At 33.7% G+C, this 21150-nt stretch overlaps 1 pseudogene; it reads right to left on the reverse strand.

Annotated features, from left to right (window-relative positions):
- Positions 1 to 14104: 14104 nt before the first annotated feature.
- On the reverse strand, positions 14105 to 15820 carry LOC102585288 (receptor-like protein kinase ANXUR1; annotated as a pseudogene).
- Positions 15821 to 21150: the final 5330 nt, after the last annotated feature.

The following is a 21150-nucleotide window of genomic DNA, read 5'->3' on the forward strand; positions in this document are numbered from 1 at the left end:
TCGACGTCAATAACACTCACTGGAAATGACCTCAATATCAATAACAGTCGCTGACAATAACCTCAGTATCAATAACACTTATCGATAATGATTTCGGCATCAATAAGACTCGTCAATAATGACATTGGCATTAATAACACTTGCCGACATGACTTCGACATCAATAACACTTTTTGGCATTGACCTCGGTATCAATAACACTCACTGACAATGACCTCGACATCAATAACATATGTCTCTAATGCACAGAAATCAATGTAAATAAGCAATTTCACACCATGAGAAAGAGACAATATTTCGAGCAATTCAAGTTCACAACGATATCATCAAAGCATTTCATAAATCAACAAATTTACATCCACAAAGCTATTTACAACACCATTATCAACATGTTGACTTTTCATTTTATCCCATTTTTATTCATTAAGATCAATCTATTAGATTAATTTAGCTCATAACCTCATTCCTACCCCCCAACACATATAATAAAGGGAAATACAAGATTCTATAAGTTTTTTTCACAACCCAAAGTACATCCTAGATGTGACATGGCGTGTAAGACCCTTAGAGATAGGCCACATAGAATACACCATAAAAGATAATATAAATAAAGATTTCAAAAGAGATGGTCTTATATCATTAAGATTTTGAAAAAAATGGAAGTCTCTCTCGGTCCTCAGAACATGAGGACTCATCAATAGTCAAGTGCCAAATGGATCAACTAGCCACGAGTGTGAGAGGTAGGAGTGTCGAACCCTACACTAGTGAAACATTGTAGGCACAAATATGTATTAGTACATAGAATGTACTAAGTATGATAAAAATGCATAAGAGTTATAAATTCATGCTAAAAGGACTTTCACATGACATGCAATGGTCAAGCTAAATCATAAGATAAGAGGGTTAGAAAACATAAGACATCAGCATGGTCAATTCAAGCTTAACATATTAAAAATACTTTGAGATAACTTGAAAGTATACCTAGTTCATTATTGTAGGAAGTTTGCCATTAACTGACATAGACCATGTAAGCTATAACATGAAATCCAGTATATTTCTTGTACCGAAAGAAGGAGATTTGGGGCCGTCTAGGCGCTCGTGAATTTGGAGTTTTGATATTTAAACCCTAGCCTTCTTCTTCTTCTTAGAGAGAGAAATATTTGAGAGGATGAACTTGATCAAATTTTTGGATTTTAGAAGAATGAATTGAATTGGGTGATTTTGGGGATAAAAATCATTATATAGGGCCTAGGGTAGAGGATAAAATGACATAGTATTGGGTTAAAACAATCGGGAAAAGACCTACATGACCCTGACTTAAAGCTGACGAAGTGCCTCTCACTAGGGACTTCATGGATCGTCTAGAGCACCACGGCTCGTCTAGTGGATTGTGATAATGCCCTGACTGACAAGGCTTCAATAATACAGGCATAACTTTCGACTCGGGGCTCAGAATTATGCAAACTTAGTGGCGTTGGGAGAGGACTCAAGGATCTTTAATTTGATAGGTCATGGGCCACCTAATACATTTTGTGCTGAAAGATATGATCATTTGAAGTTGAATCAAAGTTCAAAGTCTAATAAGTCTCTTTCATGGACAAATTCACGGTCTGTGTGATGCTTCAAGAACTGTCTAGGTGTCTATGGTCCTTCAAAGTGGCCTTGGGTGCAACCTCATTGTCTGGGTGACGTTGTACGGACCCCTAAAGAGGTTGTCTAAGTCACCGCGGGCCGTCTAGGGCACCATCTAATTGACTGTTGCTTAAGGCAGTTCTGGATGGTCCCACGATGCCCTTAACGGGTCGTGGACCCCTATACGGCCTGTCTAGGGTGCCGTGAAGGGTCCATGGTCCATTTTAGGTTCGTGGACTTTCCCGTTCACCCTTTGTAGCCCTTTTCAAATCCGAGATGTTACAACCCCAAAACAGCAAAACATGTCACCAAACTTAAGTTACAAATCAACCTTCAAAATTACATATAAATGTATAACATATGGATCATATACAAAGTCCAAGACAATTTGACAAGAAGAAATGTAGCACATTAAGAAGGCCCATACCTAAGAACAAAATTAGAAAAGACCGACCCAAACGTATGCACTATTGAATAATTGAACCAACCTGAAGAACTGAATGCCCACCATACTTCTTACTACACTTGAAAGTTGTGTATTGTTGCCGGCAAGAGAGAGTATAGAATTCCCTATGTGATTAGCACAAACTAATCTTGCACTGCGCAGTTTAGCTTCAGGGGTTGATTCTCTATGTTGTGATGCGCAACAGTGTTGGCTATTGTACATAAGACCTACATATAGGGATCAATAGGACCAATATGTTATACTACGAGTATTTGTTATGAAGAGAGTTTGATCTAAGCCTAAATTTGAGATTCACATAAATGTGTGCATCAAAATTTTAGATTAGATGGTATAGACAAAGATAATTTTATAGATTAGTATTTATTAGGTTAGGTCATTTGTTGTTTCTTAAAGTTATCCGTATATTTCGTTTGTATATTTTAACTAGGATTTGTATAAATTGAACACCTCAAACGCATTGAATTTGAACTACTTGAACAATTTTTTGCCACATGACACTTCATCGATGATACATGTAAGGATAGGCGTGTGAAAAACATTTAATTAGCCTTAAAATATCTTTCTTTGCTCTGTTTCTATCACTTCCTCCACCTCGTCATCAAATCACCGTTGTCGCCATACACCCTTCTTCTGGTTTTTTTCCTCTAGCCACTTCATCTTCTTTACCATTACAATCATTTTATTTTTCAAATTTGACATTATCGTTGTCATCACATACATTTTTCCTCCTATTTTGAGCAACCATCACCACCTTTGTCATTAGCATCGTTGCTTGATCATTGTTATTTCTTCAGATCTAAGACCAACAAAATATTTCTTTCTTTTCCTTTTTTTTAATCTAATTTTCCATTTTTTTGATATATGGAATAAAAAAGATGAGAAGAGGTAGTTGGTTGTGCTCCGATAGGATAGCAGGGGAAGGGTTTAAGTGGTGTGTTGGTGCGTGGGTGGGTGGGTGGGTGGAGTTACATATTTTAATTATATTTTTTTATTTAAAATAATTTTCTTCTTTTACTTTATAAAACATTTTAAAATAATTTTGTGGACTCGACTAACACATGTCATTATGTCATGTTTGGTAAAACCTGAATATTTCCTTTAACAACAAATAACATTACACCATAAAATCACCTATCATCTCAACCATCTCCTAGGAAGAGTACTAAGTATCATAGGTTTTCAACTAAAACAATAAAACATAATTATGCACTAAGTAACTTGGTAATCAACATATGACTGTTGCTAGCTTTCCTAGAACCTTTACGTAAATCTAATCTTTGTATAACTTTTTTCTGAATCCCCTAAAGATCTTCCAGTTCACAGTTGATCCTCTAAAGATCTTCTGGTTCCTTGCTTTTCACGTATGATAGATTATTGTTCCCCAAATAGTTGTGATCACTTCCTTCTAAAACTATTTTCAGTGTTTTGTCATTATGCCTTCCAACCAATTGTTGAACCTCATCATTAGGTATAGTTAGTCCTACCCACTATTGACTATCATCTTTCATACTCTTTTGAGCCAAGTGCATTAGTATGCGAAGATGGGTAGCTAAGTCTCCAAAGATAGACTTGCACAAAGACAATATGTAGCATTTTCCACTGAAATTGTTAGATGCCTTAATCTTTCTTTTGTAAGCAGTTTCCCTTGTACAACTAACTACACAAAAAATTGATGTTTTATCTATGAAGTGCATTCCAAACAAGTTCTACTATATTTAGTATGCTCTGCTGCCCCCAACATAGAATTATAGCCGCCTGTAATATAATATTGGCCATAATTATGAGTTAACTAGTATCTCACTTACGTGTACCAGCCCTTCATCAGCTCATTTAAAGAATTAATCTTCTTCTAATACCAACTGAATTCATTTGGTGTTTGGTGAAGTGTTAAGTGAAATATTTTGAAAACTTAAAGATGTCGTCAATGACTTAAGTTATCTTGTTGATAACTTCTATTTGTGATTGAAATTATTCATTTTTCACGAATGTAACACCTCGGATTTAAGAAACTCTAAGAAAAAGGGTAGTGTAGAAATTTGTCTGAAACTGGATTTACGGGTCCAACCTACGGACCATAAGAAGTTCTACGAGTCGTAGGAAGTGAACTGTAGAACCAGGGTGGAGTTTTTGAAAAATCAAGTCCAGTATCTTTTCTATGATTGATCAGTACAGTCCATCAACTGATTTACATGTCATAGATATGTCTCGTAGATAGCTCCCAAACTTAGTAAAAATTTAAGGCCAAAGATTGGTTTATACGGTTGGTGTATACGGTCCATAGAATGGTTTATGAGCCGTAAACTGTGTCCGTCAACATTTGGCAAATATTTAGAGTCTCTGATCATTTCTACGGTTGACCAAGCAGTTCGTAGAAATACCTATGGACCGTAGGTCCAAACCGTATAGAGGGTCGACAATTATTTTAAGGGCTTTTAAGTTTTTCTCCTAATTGATTAATTTCTAAACTAGGTCATTTTGATCCTAATCCTAAGCCCTATATAATTGCTTTAAGCCTAAAAACTACCCATTCTAAACCATTATCCTAAGTTCCTAAATTCCCTCTAAGATCACCCCCAAATTTCCTCTCAAGAACTAAGGAAGGAAAAAACTAGGGTTTGGCTTGAAGAACTCCAATTCACCATAGATTAAGGACATTGATTACTAAGGTATAATAGTATTCACCTATGGAGTCCTTCCTTCATGGGTTCCTAAATTCTTTAATTTTACAAGTCAGATTCTCCAATCAAAGTTAGGGTTGTATTCAATCTTCATGGATTCTTTTCAATTATGATTCAGTTGATTGTTTTCTAGCTTTTAATACACGAATTGAAGTAATTATATGTTTTTAAGTTGAATTCACATGAAACCATGCATGATCCAAGATTTTTTTACTATAATCATATCATGAAGCTTATGAATTATGAAAGAGGAAATTATGAAGATATGCATGTTCTTTTATGAAATTGATATAAATGATTTAAGGTTGCTTTGAGAGTAAAGCATTGATGTTGTTGTGAAAGGATTTCTCACATACTACTAAAAACATGATTGTGAAAGGGTTTTCTCACAAAAGGATTAATAAGGTTGAAAAGTTTTCCCACCTAAGTTGAATCAAGATTCAGAAACTATTCTAGATGAACTTTAGTTTAGATTGGTTACTTAATTGGGTCTTTCCATGGATGAAGAAATGAATAAGATAAATGACTATTTTGTGGGATGTTTTGCTTAGCATCGAGAGGATATTGAGATGGAGGCTCTCCCGTTAATAGAGGTTGGGTCTCTAGTAGCAATCTTCTTATCCCAAAACTATGTGCCACCGTTAGCTAGTGGATCCGTTTTAGCTCAGACTCATGGTTCTTACCTTGGCAAGTAAGACACCCCTTTTTAGTGTGGGACAGACACTGGATTCCATATTATAGCTCACATGGTCTATGTCGGTTACATGGTAAACTTCCCACAATAATGAAATAAGGTTACTTCTAAGGTATCTCACAAGTAATTTAAATATGTTTACTTGCATTGACCATGGTTATGATTTACGTTTTTTAACCCTTTTATCTTATGATTTATCTTGGTCATTGCATGTCATGTAAAGTCTTTTTAGCATGATTTCATAACTTTTATGCACTGCTCTTATGTAACACCCCGTATACGAAAAAAGGAGATAAACCAAAAAGTTAGACCCTACAGGTGCCATCCACGCAGGCCAGCTATGGCCCGTGGATTGAACCACTGACCGTAGGTAGGTCCGTGGAAGAGTCCATCAAAAATTCACCAGGCCAGAACCACGGCTGAACCTATGGACCGTAGGTAAGTCCACGATCAGTGGTCCAGTGGCTCTAGGTCCAGGCCAAACTCTCTAACCACTAACCACGGACGTGCAGGAAGGACCGTAGGTCCACCCACGGTCCGTTAGTGGTGGGTCATAGGTCAGATGTTGTAAATTATTTTAGGGGTTGTTGGGTCTTTTCCTAATTAATTATTTCCTATACTATGTCGTTTTGCCTATATTTAGAACCCCTATATAATCCTTTTTACCCCCCCCCCCAAATTCACCCCATTAATTCATTCTTCCAAATTCTCAAAAGAAAACCAAAACCTCCTCTCAAAATATTCTCTCTCTAGAACTTGGAGAAGAAGAAGATTCACCCTAGGGTTTCAAGCTAAGATCTCAATTCCTTCATTGAAGATAAGCAATTGGGCTTGAGGTATGGTAGCTTTCATCCATGAATCTCTTTCATTCTTGGAGTCCCAAACTCCTCTATTTCAAAAGGTAGAATTCCCCAATTAGCTTTGGTTTTTCTTCAATTAGGGTTCTTTTGATTATTGATTATAATGGTTGAATTATGTTTTAATATGCATGAATCAATGATTTACAATGATTTTATAATGCTTTCCCCTATGAACCCATGAAACCCCCATGTTTTCCAAATTGTGATCATATGATGTGGGTTGTTGACTATGAAAGAGGAGTTTATGAATTAATGCATGAAGCGATAGAATCACATGAATTTATGATATAATACCTATCTAATCCTTGAATTCTAGATTTGGTGATTTAAAGTAAGCTTTGAACCTTGAAAGGACAAAGTATGAGTTTATGCATGATCTTAAGAAATCTATGAAAATGTTTAAGGGTGCTTTGAGAGTAAAGTACAAAGGATGATGATTGATGTTGTGTTGTGAAAGGATATTCTCATAAGCACATACTAGTATGATGTGAATAGTTATCTCACATAATATGGATTCTTAAGTTGAAAGGCTATTCTCACCTAATTTAATCAAAGAGTAGGAGCTATTCTAATTAAACTAGTTGGATTGGTTGTCCAAGGACACCTCTCCATGGCTAGTAAAATTAAGTAAGAGATGACTATTCCATGGGAATTATTCTTAGCACCGAGTCGATATTGATGTGAGATGGAAGCTCTCCCATTAGTAGAGGTCGGGTTTCTAGAAGCAATCTCTTGAGATAGAAGCTCCCTCGTTAGTAGAGGTCGGATTTCTAGTAACAATCTCTTTATCCCATAAACTATGTGCCCTTATAGGATGATTAGCTAGTGGATCCACTTAAGGTAGAAGTTCATGGTTCTACCTTAGGCAAGTAGAACAACCTTTTTCGGTGTGGGAGACACCGGGGATCATGTTATAGCTTACATGGTCTCTATGTCAGTTAAGACTAATTTTCCCACAACAAGACTAAAAGTAAACTAAGGTTACTCAAGGAGTATCGGATATGTGTTCAAAGGTTTTAAAGAATGATGTTATCTTGCATTGGCCTTGTTTATGACTTATGTTTTCTAACCTTTTTATATTATGCTTTAACTTGGTCAATTGCATGTTATGAAATGAAATATCCCTTTTAGCATGTCTTAAATGTTTTTATGCATGGCTATTATACTTGGTACATTGTTTTGTACTAACGCATACTCTTGCCTACATTTTCCCCAAATATAGGGTCCGACAGACAGGGTTCCCAATATCGTGGCTAGAGCTTGGATTTACTTGATTTCCCGATCTTGGTGAGTCCTCATGGTTCGAGGACAAATTTTATTGTTTAGTTTCTCTCTTGTATTTCCTTTTTGAAAATGATGTATGGGCTAGGCCCAACGAGACATGAGTTAGACTTTCGCTTTGCTTTATAAAATGTTTTGGACTTGGACTATTGTTTTACTTGTATTGTTCTATTTCTTATGTTATGAGAGCTAAGTGGCTTTTATGGAGTCCTTCGGGGTTCTATACGCCATGTTACATCTAGGGTGTACTCCTGGGTCGTGACATATTAGTACATGGTAGTACATTCCATGTACGAATGCATACTTGTGCCTACATTGTTTTACTAATATAGGGTCCGACACTCCTACTTCTCACACTTGTGGCTAGTTGATCCTTTGGCTATTGAAGATTAGTGAGTCCTCATATACCGAGGACCAAGACACTTTTATGGCTTTTTTTCAGTTTAGACTTTGTATGTGATGTATGGGTTAGATGGCTTTTGAGACTTATGTTAGACTTCCACTTGTCATACTTCTCTTATGATATAAGACTGTTTCATTTGAAATCTTTATTTCTATAATCTTGTATGATGTATGCTAAGTGGCTTGTGTAGGGCCTCTCAGGGTCATATACTTCATGTTACGCCTAGGGTATGCTTTGGGTCGTGACAACAAAAGACTCAAAACATATAAGAAATCAAAAATAAATACAATTATATATCAATGCAATTTCACAAACTAAAGTCTAAGAAGACTAGAGTACAAATAAATATTACTTCTACCTTGTGAGGCAAAAAGATTGTTTCCATAGACCCTGGGCTCAAAGAAATCCAAAATAAATTGATATTTTTTAAATTAAGATGAAATATGATGGTTCAGAAGAGTATTAAATATGTCTATGAAAGATAGACTTGCTAGACGAAAAATGCCACAAGGGATGAATATTTTTTGTGGCATAAGCAATTCAACTTTTGTTTATTTTGAATACCTTAAAAGTAAAAAAGAAAGAAGTTTTCTTTTATAAATGGGAAGGGTGCTAAGTGTGATGTCAATAACATTAATGGTAATTAAGGTCAAATCTATCGGTAACCCTCTAAAACTGGGACCAAATTTCACTTAGACACCTCAATTGGATGATTCAAATTTTAGACACCTCATGAAGGGTCCCACTATATTATTTCGACACTTTTTTTGACAATAAGCAAAAAACTGAAGGAGAGTGTAATACACTCGTTGATGACGTGGCAAACAACCAATTAAATGATTGCATATGTTAAGTTAAAAATTAATTTAAAATCTAACTAGTATACGTGCCCGCGCGTTGCGCGGATTTTCTAAAATATAATAATTTTTTAATTAAAAAATAACTAATATGAACTATTATTGAGTAACAGAAGTAAGAAGTACTGTGTGTGTATAATGAAGACACCAAATATTATTCTAACAACTTCTCATTTTCCTAGTATAATGAAGTATTAGCATATAAGATGTGTGTTGAATTGATATTTGTGCTAATTAATTAAAATTTAAGTTCATAGATCAATCTAAAATCTAGTATTAAAAATATTGACTCTACTTTTAGCAAAAATCTGAATATAATTTGTAAAGCATGTTGCAACATTTTTAGCACACTCCTCTCTCGTTCAGTCCTACAAATTAAGACTGTATTCATATCAAATTTAATTTCATAAAATAAGAATTCACAAAAAATGAATTTCAATAATTAATTAAAAAACACTATAATCAAATTAATATTATACCACATAAAAATAAACTATTTTTAGTGCAAAATAAAAATTTGAGAGATGAAAAAAAAGGGTAATCTTCTATTAAGTCTTTTATTCTATTTTATAAACTTTTGGATTTATTTTTTTAAGAATAGTTCCCTAAATACTCGTACATTATAATCTAAATATTTAATTTTTAATATATATATAGTTACCACTTATTTTCTTAAAACAAAATAAATAGATAATTATACATTTGTAATTACTAAATTTTAGCAATATTATCTTAAATATTTATCGTGGACGAAAAGTGGTAACTAAAATTTCACACTTTCAACCTTATTTAATCCGGAAAGGAGTCACTTGACTTATTCTAATGTTTTTGCCCTTACTTTAATATAAAAGGTAGTACTTCTTTTTTAATAACAATGTTTATTTTTTTAAGAATAATTCTCTTAATACTCTTACATTATAATCTAAATATTTATTTTTTAAAGTATCTTTTTTTAAATATATATAGATATTGAAACAAACTAAAAGTGGGCCACGAGATTGTTGTACTTTATTTTGTAGTATATATTTGGCATATTTTCTATCGAAAGTTAAAAAGTGATTGCTATGCTTGTTACAATTCTGTTAACCTATTTAATATTCCTTCCATTCCATATTAACTTAAGCTTTGAGGTGTTTCACACCCTTTAAGAAAAGTAGGTTAGGACATAAAATGAACATAATTTTCCATTTTTACCCTTATTAATTATTGTCAAAAATAACTAAACATTAATTATAATAACTAATTCCAATACTAACTTAAAGGGTAAAATTGGAAGAATATTTTAAAAATAGTCTTGAAGATTGAAAATTTAAGTTAATTTGAAAAATGGAAAAGGGCTCAAAGCTTATGTTAATATGGAATGGAGGGTGTAGTGATTAGCTAAATCTAAATATCATTTATATAAAACAAAAATAACAACGCTCCCTGTTTCTCTCCTTACATAACACACACTTTTAAATTTTATTTGAATATAATTTTTTATGGAGTTATAAGAGATACATAAAAATATATATGTAACTAACAAAATTTGAATGTTATAATAAAACTGGCAAACCTAAAACAATTATCAATATTTATTTTTTAATAAAAAATGCTTTTGAATATTAATTAATCTATGTATTAATTTTTGTGGTACAGATATATGACAGTTTTGACCTCTTTTATCCATTAAACACAACAAAATACAACACTAAATAAATAATTAAAAGGCAAGCGAAATTAGTAATAAATAATTTATAGATGTATCATCTCATTTGTTTATCTAAACTTGAAGGAGTATAGTTTGTTCATCCATCCCTTTTCGACTTTGTAATTGTTAGGTGAGAATGAGGTCTGAAACAATTCCAAAAATTTTCAACCTACGAAATAAGTTGTTGATTTTTAGAATAAAGAATAAAAAATGAATAATTGATTATTGATTGTCAAGTGCAATTTTTTTTGGATATGTATATTACAATATATGAAAATACTCTAAACTGAAAAAATAGAAGAAAAATTTAAATAATCAAACATGTTTTATTATCATATATAATCAATCAACCTCTTCTTAATCTTGAAGCTTTGACTGGAATAAATATAGATCTTCCGCAATCATCATAACTTCAATTAGTCATTGAAACATAACTTCAATAGCATTCATCGTTTTGTAGAAATCATCCTATAAATTTTTTTAGAAAATATAATAATAAAAAAGAATGGCATATAGAATCTACAGACATTTAGATATCAAATAAGAGAAAAATTTTGAGTAACATTATAAATAAAAATTGTGTAAGATAATGCATATGAGGAGATGGGGAATGAAAAAGTTAGGCAAGATTTTTCACTGCAATTCATTTTCTTTCTAAAAAAGATGCAGTTACTTTTGAAAAAAGATGATCTACTCTTTAAAATTGTTTCCTTAAATAAAGGATTTTAAGTTCAGTTTTCTCTTCCTAATTTTTAGGAATCAACCACGTACAAAATTTATCCTTTTTTAATTAAAATTTGAATAAATAGATAACTGATTAAAAACCGTATGAATAGTTAGCAATTTTATTATTATTTTCAGATTTTAAATTAATTTTAATAATTTATTATTTATAAATTCTAGAAAATTTAAGGTGCTGACATGTGGCATTATTTCTTCTCCTATTATATATAGATAGATTAGTAAATAAAACAAAATTATTAGTCTAAAAGTCAGTTTAACCCCACGCCCCCCCCCCACCCCAGTGGTAGTTGTCGTCTCCACTACATCCAATACTTTTTTATTAATCTACTTTTTAAATTGTTTCAAATCTTTTTTTTGTTTCTATTTTGGTGTTTTTTTTAGAGAAAAGGAGAGGAGGAAGAGGGAGGGAGAGAAAGAACGAAAAAAAATATAAAATATAAGTGTTGGTATCCAATTTTTCCGACAAAAAAGGTGGATAGCGATGATGATACCTTACCCTCTTTTTTTATTAGACTCAAAATATCTTTTGTGCTTTTAAAAAAAAAATATTCTTTTCTTTTACTATTTTTCATATTTATTCTTTTTCTTTCTTTTTAGTGTTGTTTTGTGAGAAGAAAAAAGGGAGAGGAAGAAAGAAAGAGAGAATAAATATGAAATATGGGTGTTGGTATTCATTTTTCCAGACAAAAAGGTGGAGGGAGGTGATGGTAGATTTAGAAAAATAATACAATGAAGAAAAAAATGACTTGTTAGATCTAAATAAAAAAATTTGACCTCCATTGAAAGAGTTTAAGCTTGAAAAAATGGTCCAAGGTGGGTTAGGGGTGTGCAAAAATCGAACCGACCGATAAATCAAACCAAAAAAAGTGTTATTGATTTATTGTTATTGGATTAACGGTTTTTTAATGGTTTTATAAAAAATATTATCGGGTTATCGGTTCGATATTGGTTTTTAATATTGGGTTATAGGTTAAACCGATAACCCATTAAGACTAGTAATTTACTACATTTACTTGTACATAAATATTATATATTAATCTCAATACCTTACTAGTTACTGTCTTTATCCTTTAGTCTTCAATTCACTCTTCAAAGTGACTTGTAGTTCACAACTTCACATGATACAAAACGTCAAGATCTAAAGTAAGAACTCTATTCCTTTTAATTTCTCTTTGTATTAAGCTTGTATAGTTTTTCATTACATTATTGTGTTGTCGTGTGTCATATATTTATAAGTATTTTCTTATTGGTTAAATCGAAAACCGAACCATTAAGGACTAAAACCGATAAAACAAAAACTAATAAAAAATCTCTTATTTGGTTATTGGTTTAACGTATTTAAAAATCGAAAACCAATAAACCGAACAGATTATACATAAAATCGAATAGAACTGGCCGATGCACACCCCTAGAGGTGGTGGCTTGAAAAACAGAGAAGAAAATAAAATTAAAAATGGCTAAATTAAGTGTTTCACATGCTATTGTTGAGTGTATCACACTCACTTTGACATGTCAGCAAAAAGTGTTAAAACGACACAACAGGACCCTACATGAGGTGTCTAAAATGACCATCGTCCAGTTGTGGTTTAAGATAAGATATTTCTATTAGCGTAGAAGTTCAAATAACAAAAAAATGACTCTGTCCGAATAAAACAAAAAAAGTTGTTGTGATATCTCGAAAGACTTCACCATCAAAGGTTGTGGTGAAGTTGTAAGTACTCTTTCATCCTTAACCACATGTCTCAAATTTTAGCTCCTTGTATGGATTATAGTACAGAACACTTTACCTCCAAAGTGAGACTTTCCGACGTAGTTCAAAACTAGTCTGGCCCCAAAATGGATACTAGAGGATATACAATTATTTTATCCAAATCCTCCTTGTTCATATTTTGTTTGCAAGTGGTATAGTAAAAAACAGAAAATAAAAAGTGACTAACTTAAGTAATTCTTGTTATTGTTATTCTTTCTTATGCATAGTAGAGATGTGAAAATCACAAAACACGACTAGACGTATTGTATGTGTCAATTGTAATTTAGCTAATAAGCCTGTGATATTATATTAGTTCAGTTAGAAATAGAAAATAGCATACAAACTGTATTTGAAGACCACATAGTCTGTCCAGAGTCCAAACACTATCAAAAATACAATATGTTTTTGTTCTTTTTTGTTATATTATATGCTTAAATATACATATACATATTTACAAGTACATAAATGTAACACAGAGAAATCAACCGTGCGCTAGTTATACTCCTTATATATAGTTGATACACTATAAATGCACAGTTTTGTATACTTATTGGATTCACAATTTGTGAAAAGACATCATCTGTATTACCATCAGCATTTTCATTCACTTTCAAGGCTCAAAGTGCTTCTATGCATAGCTATCAAACTGTGTTGATCAGCATTGTCTGTTGGGTTATGAAAGGTGATTAGGGCGTCATACGGAAGCTTATAATTTGCAAATCATAAGACAATAAATTAGATAACAAAAATTATACTAAAAACATAATATTATTATATGAAAACTAATATAAAGAAAAATATTAAAAACTGTAGAGAGAATAAATCTCTCCATAAACAAAACTCTTAGATGTCTATATTGTGGATGCTATTGTGTTCTTGATATGAGAAGAGGGGTCTTCAATTTATAGGATTCCAAACATTTCCTCTAAGGAAGGAACAAACCAAATATGGAAGAAAAATATATTTTCCTTTCATGAAAAGTAAAAACATTTATGGTAATGTTTTGTCTTTTCTTTTAGGAAAAATAAACTTCAAATAAGGTAAGAAAATCAGGGCAAAACTCTAACATTGTCATGATCAACCTGTTTCGTTGCCTCGGAAGTTGATAAAACACCATCTGGATTTTCTTGTAGCTGAAGGGCCTATTCAAGATTCCATAGCACATCACCCATGGACGGACGATTTATACCATTATCAACTAAGCATTTCTCAGTTGTTTCTGCAAAAAATTTCAAACATTCAGGATTGATCTTGCCTTTCAAATGTGGATTAATAATATCCTCTAAATTCCCTTTCCTTTGACAAGCTAATGCCCAATCTGCATGACTAACTTGTTCTTTCGAAAGATTTGAGTTAAGTGCTGGCCTTGCACACAGTACTTCCAACAGGACAACACCATATGAGTACACATCTGATTTTTGAGTCAATTGTTGTCTACTGAAGTATTCGGGATCTAATACCCGAAGCTACCCTTTACGACTATTGAAACATATCCTTGGTTCATGTTTGGACTTGTTTTCGAAAGTCCAAAATCTGAAACCTTTGCAACCCATTTGTCATTTAACAAAATGTTTGTACTTTTCACATCTCTATGAATAATAGTGTATTTAGCTCCTGTGTGAAGGTAATGAAGTCCTCTGGCTGATCCAATACAAATCTCCAACCTTTGCTTCCAAGATAGTATAGTTTTCTTACCTTTATAAAGTTGCTCCCTTAATGTTCCATATGCCATGTGGTCATAAACAAGGACCATTTCATTATTCTCTTCACAAAATCCGATCAAGGACACTAAATGTCGATGCCTTAGCTTTGAGAGCATCTCGATCCAGTCTGGAATTCATTGACTCATTGTCCTGAAGATGGATTTGATCTTTTGATTGCAACTTTCGTGTCACCATCGGTAACTCCTTTGTACACCTTTCCAAATCCACCAACTCCAATGACATATGATTCGTCGAAGTTTTTAGTAGCTTGTTTGATCTCAGCAAGTGAAAAGTATCGACAGTTACTAGCAGCATCTGATGAAATGGTTGTGGTACCACTACCACTTCTTCCGGAAGCTGATTTGCTAGAGGAAGAATGAGAGTTGCCATAAATCGGTAGACAACTAGTCGTGCCTGATTCAAATCCTGGGGATCTTATTTTCCTCTTCAAAGCAACAAACACTAAAACAGCAGTTAGACAAAATGCAGCAGCGACTACACCAGCAGTACCGCTGATTATAACAGTATGACTATGTGATTTGTCCTGATCAGTGAATCCCCGCAGAGCTTCTTCTTTACTATGTTCTTACTGATACTTCATCATTAAATCTGACATTGTAGGATTCGGACCTGCCAAGATCGTTTGTCTACCGTTGATCTTAAATATCTCTAACCCATTTACAATAGCATTAGTAAAATCAGCATTATCTCCTGATGGATGCACTGCTATCCAAAGCAGATCATCTCCTTTTATATCATCAACATGAGTCACATACTCTTTTACTAAAGGAATTGCCTTTTCAGTATGTTGCATTGCAACTAAATCGACTCCACTTTCTGCGATTTGTCCATTTATATATACATTAAAGACTAACAAATTGACCTTAGTGGAATCGACAATGAAATCACACCAGTAAGGTTATAATTCATGTTGATATTTGACTCAAAACCCATCGACCTACAACTATCATACACAGCAAGGGGTGCAACATATGATGGTAAGTCAGCATAATGAATTGTCACCAATTCATTAAAGGATTTCTCGCATACTACCTCAAACATGATTGTGAAAGGATTTTCTCACATAAAGAATTCATAAGGTTGAAAGGTTTTCTCACCTAAGATGAATCAAGATTAAGGAACTATTCTGTTGAATTCTATATTGGATTGGCTACTTGATGTGCCCTTCCTTTGATGATCAGACAAGCGGCGATTACCCATGTCCCAAAATGATAAGACAAGTTAAGATTAATGACTTTTCCGTGGGATTTATGCTTGTCATCGAGTGGACAAGTGGCGATTACTTATGTCCCATAAACTATGTGCCACCATAGGTTTTTCTTAAATAGACATTAGCTAGTGGATCCACTTAACCTAGAAGTTTATGGCTCTTACCTTGGCAAGTAAGGACATCTCTTTTAGATGTTGGATAGACACCGGATTCCATGTTATAGCTCACATGGTCTATGTCGGTTAATGGAAACTTCCCACAATAATGAACTAAGGTTACTTCTAGAAGTATCTCAAACGCGTTTTAAAGATATAGCTTGCATTGACCATGACTATGACTTATGTTTTCAAACATGTTATTTTATGGTTTAGCTTGGTCATTGCATGTCATATAAAGTACTTTTAGCATGATTTCATGACTCTTATGCATTGTTATCATACTTGGTACATTGTATGTAATAACGCATACTCTTGCCTACATTATTTCACTAATGTAGGGTCCAACGCTCCTACCTCCTAACTCGTGGCTAGTTGATACCTTGTAGCTTTTGACGATTGGTGAGTCCTCATGTTCCGAGGACCAAGACTCTTTATTCTTTATGTCTTTTCATTCGAGATGTTGTATGTGATGTAAGGGTTACGTCCCAATCACTCTTTTGATGTGATATATTGCTTGAGACTTATGTTAGACTTCCGATACTTTTGCCAAACTCTTTATAATTCAAAAATGTCTTTTGAACTCTTTAAATTCTATTATCTTGTATGATGCATGCTAAGAAGCTTGTGTAGGGCCTCTCGGGGTCCTATACACCGTGTTACAATTAGGGTGTACTTTGGGTTGTCAAAAATTTGGTATTCAGAGCACAAGGTTTAGAAAGGTCCTAGGAAGTCTCTAAGCCACGTCGAGTAGAGTCTTGTTCATGAGTGTGAAGCATGCCACATTTATGAATAAGAAACTATAAGATGATCAGGAAACTCCACTTCTTTCATTACTCTAAAGTCGTGCGATAGAGTGTAACTTTATATGTCCTTCTCATAATCCTTATCTGATGTTTTTCAGGATATGGCCCCTCGAAAAGCTTACATTAGGAGGAATGTGAATGAGAATGTGGAACGAGAAGATCCTCAAGTTTCGATCGACCCTTTGGCCGAGCAAGTGACTAATGCAGAGTTTAGGGCTGTTTTTCAAGTATTGGTGATAAGAATTCCAATTGGGGATGAAACCAATTGAAATCAAATGTAGAATTAAACAACACAAAAGTAAGATTGATGAGAAATAAGAGATGATGAGAAGGGAAGAAAGAAAGGCTAATTGAATAAACAATCGACCAAGGAAGAGAGAAACTTGAATTCGAAAAGAAACAACTCAAATTGAAAACCACAAATGAGCAATCTCAAGAGAACTCAAGGTTAAGAAGTCCAAAATCAACAATTGGGAATCCACCCATCACTAATCTACACTAAACTAAAGGGATTCCACCCTTAAACTACACTCTTGAAAGAGTTTCTTCATTCAACATTCAAAATCATTATAATTGAAGTCTTACAAAATGAAAAGACTACTATTTATACTAATAAAATAAAGAAAGCAGTGTAACATCTCATACTTCGAAAAGCCAACTAGAGATTCCTACAAGTTAAACTTTGGTTTTAAATTTTTAGGTCAACTTCAAATGGCCATATCTTTTAGAACATAAAGAGTAAGGTGGACCATGAGGTATCAAATCGAAGGTCTTTGATTTCTCTTTCCAATGCCATTGAGTTTGCTAAATTACAAGCTCGGATGAAGGAGTTATTCCCGTGTGAGTGCAGCCTCTCTAATTAAGGCTTTCCATCTATTTAAAGAAAGGGGTATTTTGGTCTTTTCTTTACCCACTATGCCTAAAACGTTTTTCTCACCAAAATAAGGGTCTAATATGATTTAGACCATTATTTCCACGTTCTTAAACGATTAAGGTTGAGAGAAGGGTTTCAAGAGAAGAAAATGAAGAGGGTTTCAAGCATTAGAACTTGAGGATTTCACCAAGAACAAGTGTTATTCGAGTTATGTAAGCTCTCATAGTGTTGGGTTTGTTCGCCCTCACGCAAAATCATGTAATTTCATCCATGAATTCATTCTTGAAGTTGATTGATTGAGTTTCTTGAAAAATTCTTGAGTTTTAACCCCATTCTTTTAACAATGGAGGTTTTTGAGTTCTTGAGGTGAGGGTCTTACGAATGAGCGTTGTTCTTGATGGATTTTGGGTGGGATTTTGTTGATTTTGTGTTAGTTTTATGAATCAAAATAAGTTTGGAGGAAATCATTCGATTATAGATGATTTAGGCCTTGAAATTGAGCAAGAAAATTCGTCAAATTTCTTGGTAGGGGCATGGGGCAACGCACCACCATAACACCAGGACTACTATCCAATAGTTTGGGGCCATGTGTGGCGCGCTAATCAGTGCACCCCAAACATTGTTCAGTAGTTTTGGAGTTGGCGCCCCATGCCACTCAGTGCGCCCCAAACATTGTTCAGTTGTTTTGGGGCTGGCGCCCCGCACCATTCAGTGAGCCAGGGTCTCCTAGTCTCTTACCCTTTTGTCCTTCTTTACGTGTGTGTTCCCTCACATTGTACCGGATTTCTCTTCTTGATATTTACTCTAAAAATCTTCATTAATCCTTGAGAGATCATACATATCCTAATCACATCTCTTAATTTACATTTCAAATCAAAGTAAAGTTAAGAGGAAAGTTCAAGAGGTCTTTTTGAGTCAAAATTGAGAACTTTTTTGCAATCAACTATAGTTTTGAATTAAGTCTTGATTAAATGAGGATGAGGAGATATGAGTTTCATATTTCAAAATAAGTATAAGGGGGCTAAATATTCCCAATTATGTAATACTTTTACATTTAAAAGAGAGAAACACTGATATCTAATGAGTTTACAAGTTCAATGGAGTTTCAGAGTATTACCTCTTTTAAGAGGATCTTTTGAGTAATAACCTCAATTTGAGAAAGAGTTATGTTTCAAACATTTGAACATGAGTTATATATATATTATTGAAAGTAGTATTGAGCACCGATATGGGGATGAGTTCAGACAACTCAAAATACTTCATAAACCATGTCTGCCAACATGGGTAAAGGATCATAGTTTTTAGATGATTCCTTATTGCTTTTAAGCACAACTTAGTGGATCCACATAGTTGAGGTGTTCTATACCTCAGCAAGGTATAGGACAGTTCTGAAAGTGTGGGTGAAACGATGTATCATCATGTAGCTCATAGTGATGGTTATCGGTTAAAAAATCTCCCAGATATGAATAAAGAGTTTATTATTGTATTTTTATACATACAGACTTGATATCTACTGTTTTTAAAGGTTTTATATATTGCATGTCTTATTGTTTCTTACATATTGAGTTGAGTTGAGGTGAGTATTCCTTCCAGCCTTGTTAGTTCAGTCATCTATTGCTTTCAGTTTTCCTCTTACATGCTCGTACATTCAATATACTGACGTCTTTCGACCTGCATCTTTTTATGATGCAGATACAGGTGTTCAGGGTCATCAACAATCGCTCTGTTGATACCATTTTCATTCCCGTTAGCTTTGGTGAGCCTCCTTGCTTTCCTGAAGGTTCTACATTTACATTTTAATTTTATTAAGATGTTGTGGGTCTTGTCCCAACATCTATCGTAGTATTTAGAGGCTTCATAGATAGTAGTAGTTGAGAAGTCTTTCCCTATTTTCCTTGTGATGCTTTGAGACTTGAGTTGCCTTCTTATGGCTATTTGAATATTTCCAGACATTTCTGAGTTATCTATTGTTGAGATAATTTGAGTTAATCTTTGCATTTAAAGTTTTTGTTTTGTTGAGTAAGTCTTCCGCTGAGTAGTGAGCCAGGTCAAGGGTTCGCTTGGGGACCAATGATGGTTCTCGAATGCCACCACGTCCAGGGTGTAGGCTCAGAGCGTGACAAACTTAGTATCAAAGCACAGAGTCCAAGAGTCCTAGAATGTCTATGAAGTTGTGTGTGTAGAGTCCTGAAGCGCACCACATCTATAATTAGGAGGCTACAACATTTAGGAAACATTTTACTTCTTTCTTACTCTATTTCGTGCAATAGAGTTCAACTTTATAAAAGTTTCCTTCTAACTCGTGCTTACGCGTATCTTTCAGATCATGCCTCCACGAAGAGCAGTTCGAGGACGTCCTTCTAGGAGGAATGTTAATCCTCAAGAATAAGAGGTTCCCAATGCACCAGAAGTGCAACCCCCTCAGGGAGAGCTCACCAATGCTGAGTTCCGGGATGCTCATCAATGTAGTATTTTTTTAAAAAAAACCTATTTATTTCTATCTCTAACGAGTCGGATGATTTTTCAATGAAAGGAAAAAATATTTTTAGGCGTAGTTAATTTGGTAAAAACATTTATTAAAGTCTTAAACTCATTTTGGGACATAGGATCACCCATTCTGAGAAAATAGTTCAAAAATGATCTATATATATATATAATTATATATGATCAAATGTTGATTGATTTTTAAACAAACCCCTAACATAATTTCTTGAAATTTGACCTAATTTTTTTTTAATGATAATTACAATTGATTATATGATTTTGTTTAAAAAGCCACCTATGAGTGATAGATTATCCAACTCAAATCCCACAAAAAATTGCATGTAACATGGATCGTTGAATTTTTTAGGTTAAATTTGTGATAATAAAATTTTAGATCTAAAAATTTAATCACTCGAAAATTCAGAAGACCAATTTTTATGATATATATTTTGTTGGAAATATCTCAACGCTACAAAATTCCTAAGGTTTCATGCAAGAACTAGGCAGATCCAAAATTGAAATATTGCAATAAAAATCTGTGATTACTCAAAAGCCTTATTTTTCATGTATTGCATACAAAACATGTCTACAACTGAAACACGAGCATATGTCTCTGATACCAATGCAATATTGAATCATAACTACTAGTTTATAAATTGAATCTGCTTCAATCACGATATGTGTCACCGATCGTTAGGGATCTTCACAAAATGAATGATTACCCTTCTTCCACAACCTAAATATCCTAAATGATGCTGAGGGTATTCTCTCTTGTATAGCTAACCGTAGCCTTCATACATATTATGTTGGAAACAACGGTCTTTTTTTAAACAACCATAATG

Source organism: Solanum tuberosum, unplaced genomic scaffold, assembly GCF_000226075.1.
Source record: "Solanum tuberosum cultivar DM 1-3 516 R44 unplaced genomic scaffold, SolTub_3.0 scf00169, whole genome shotgun sequence".
Taxonomy (NCBI): domain Eukaryota; kingdom Viridiplantae; phylum Streptophyta; class Magnoliopsida; order Solanales; family Solanaceae; genus Solanum; species Solanum tuberosum.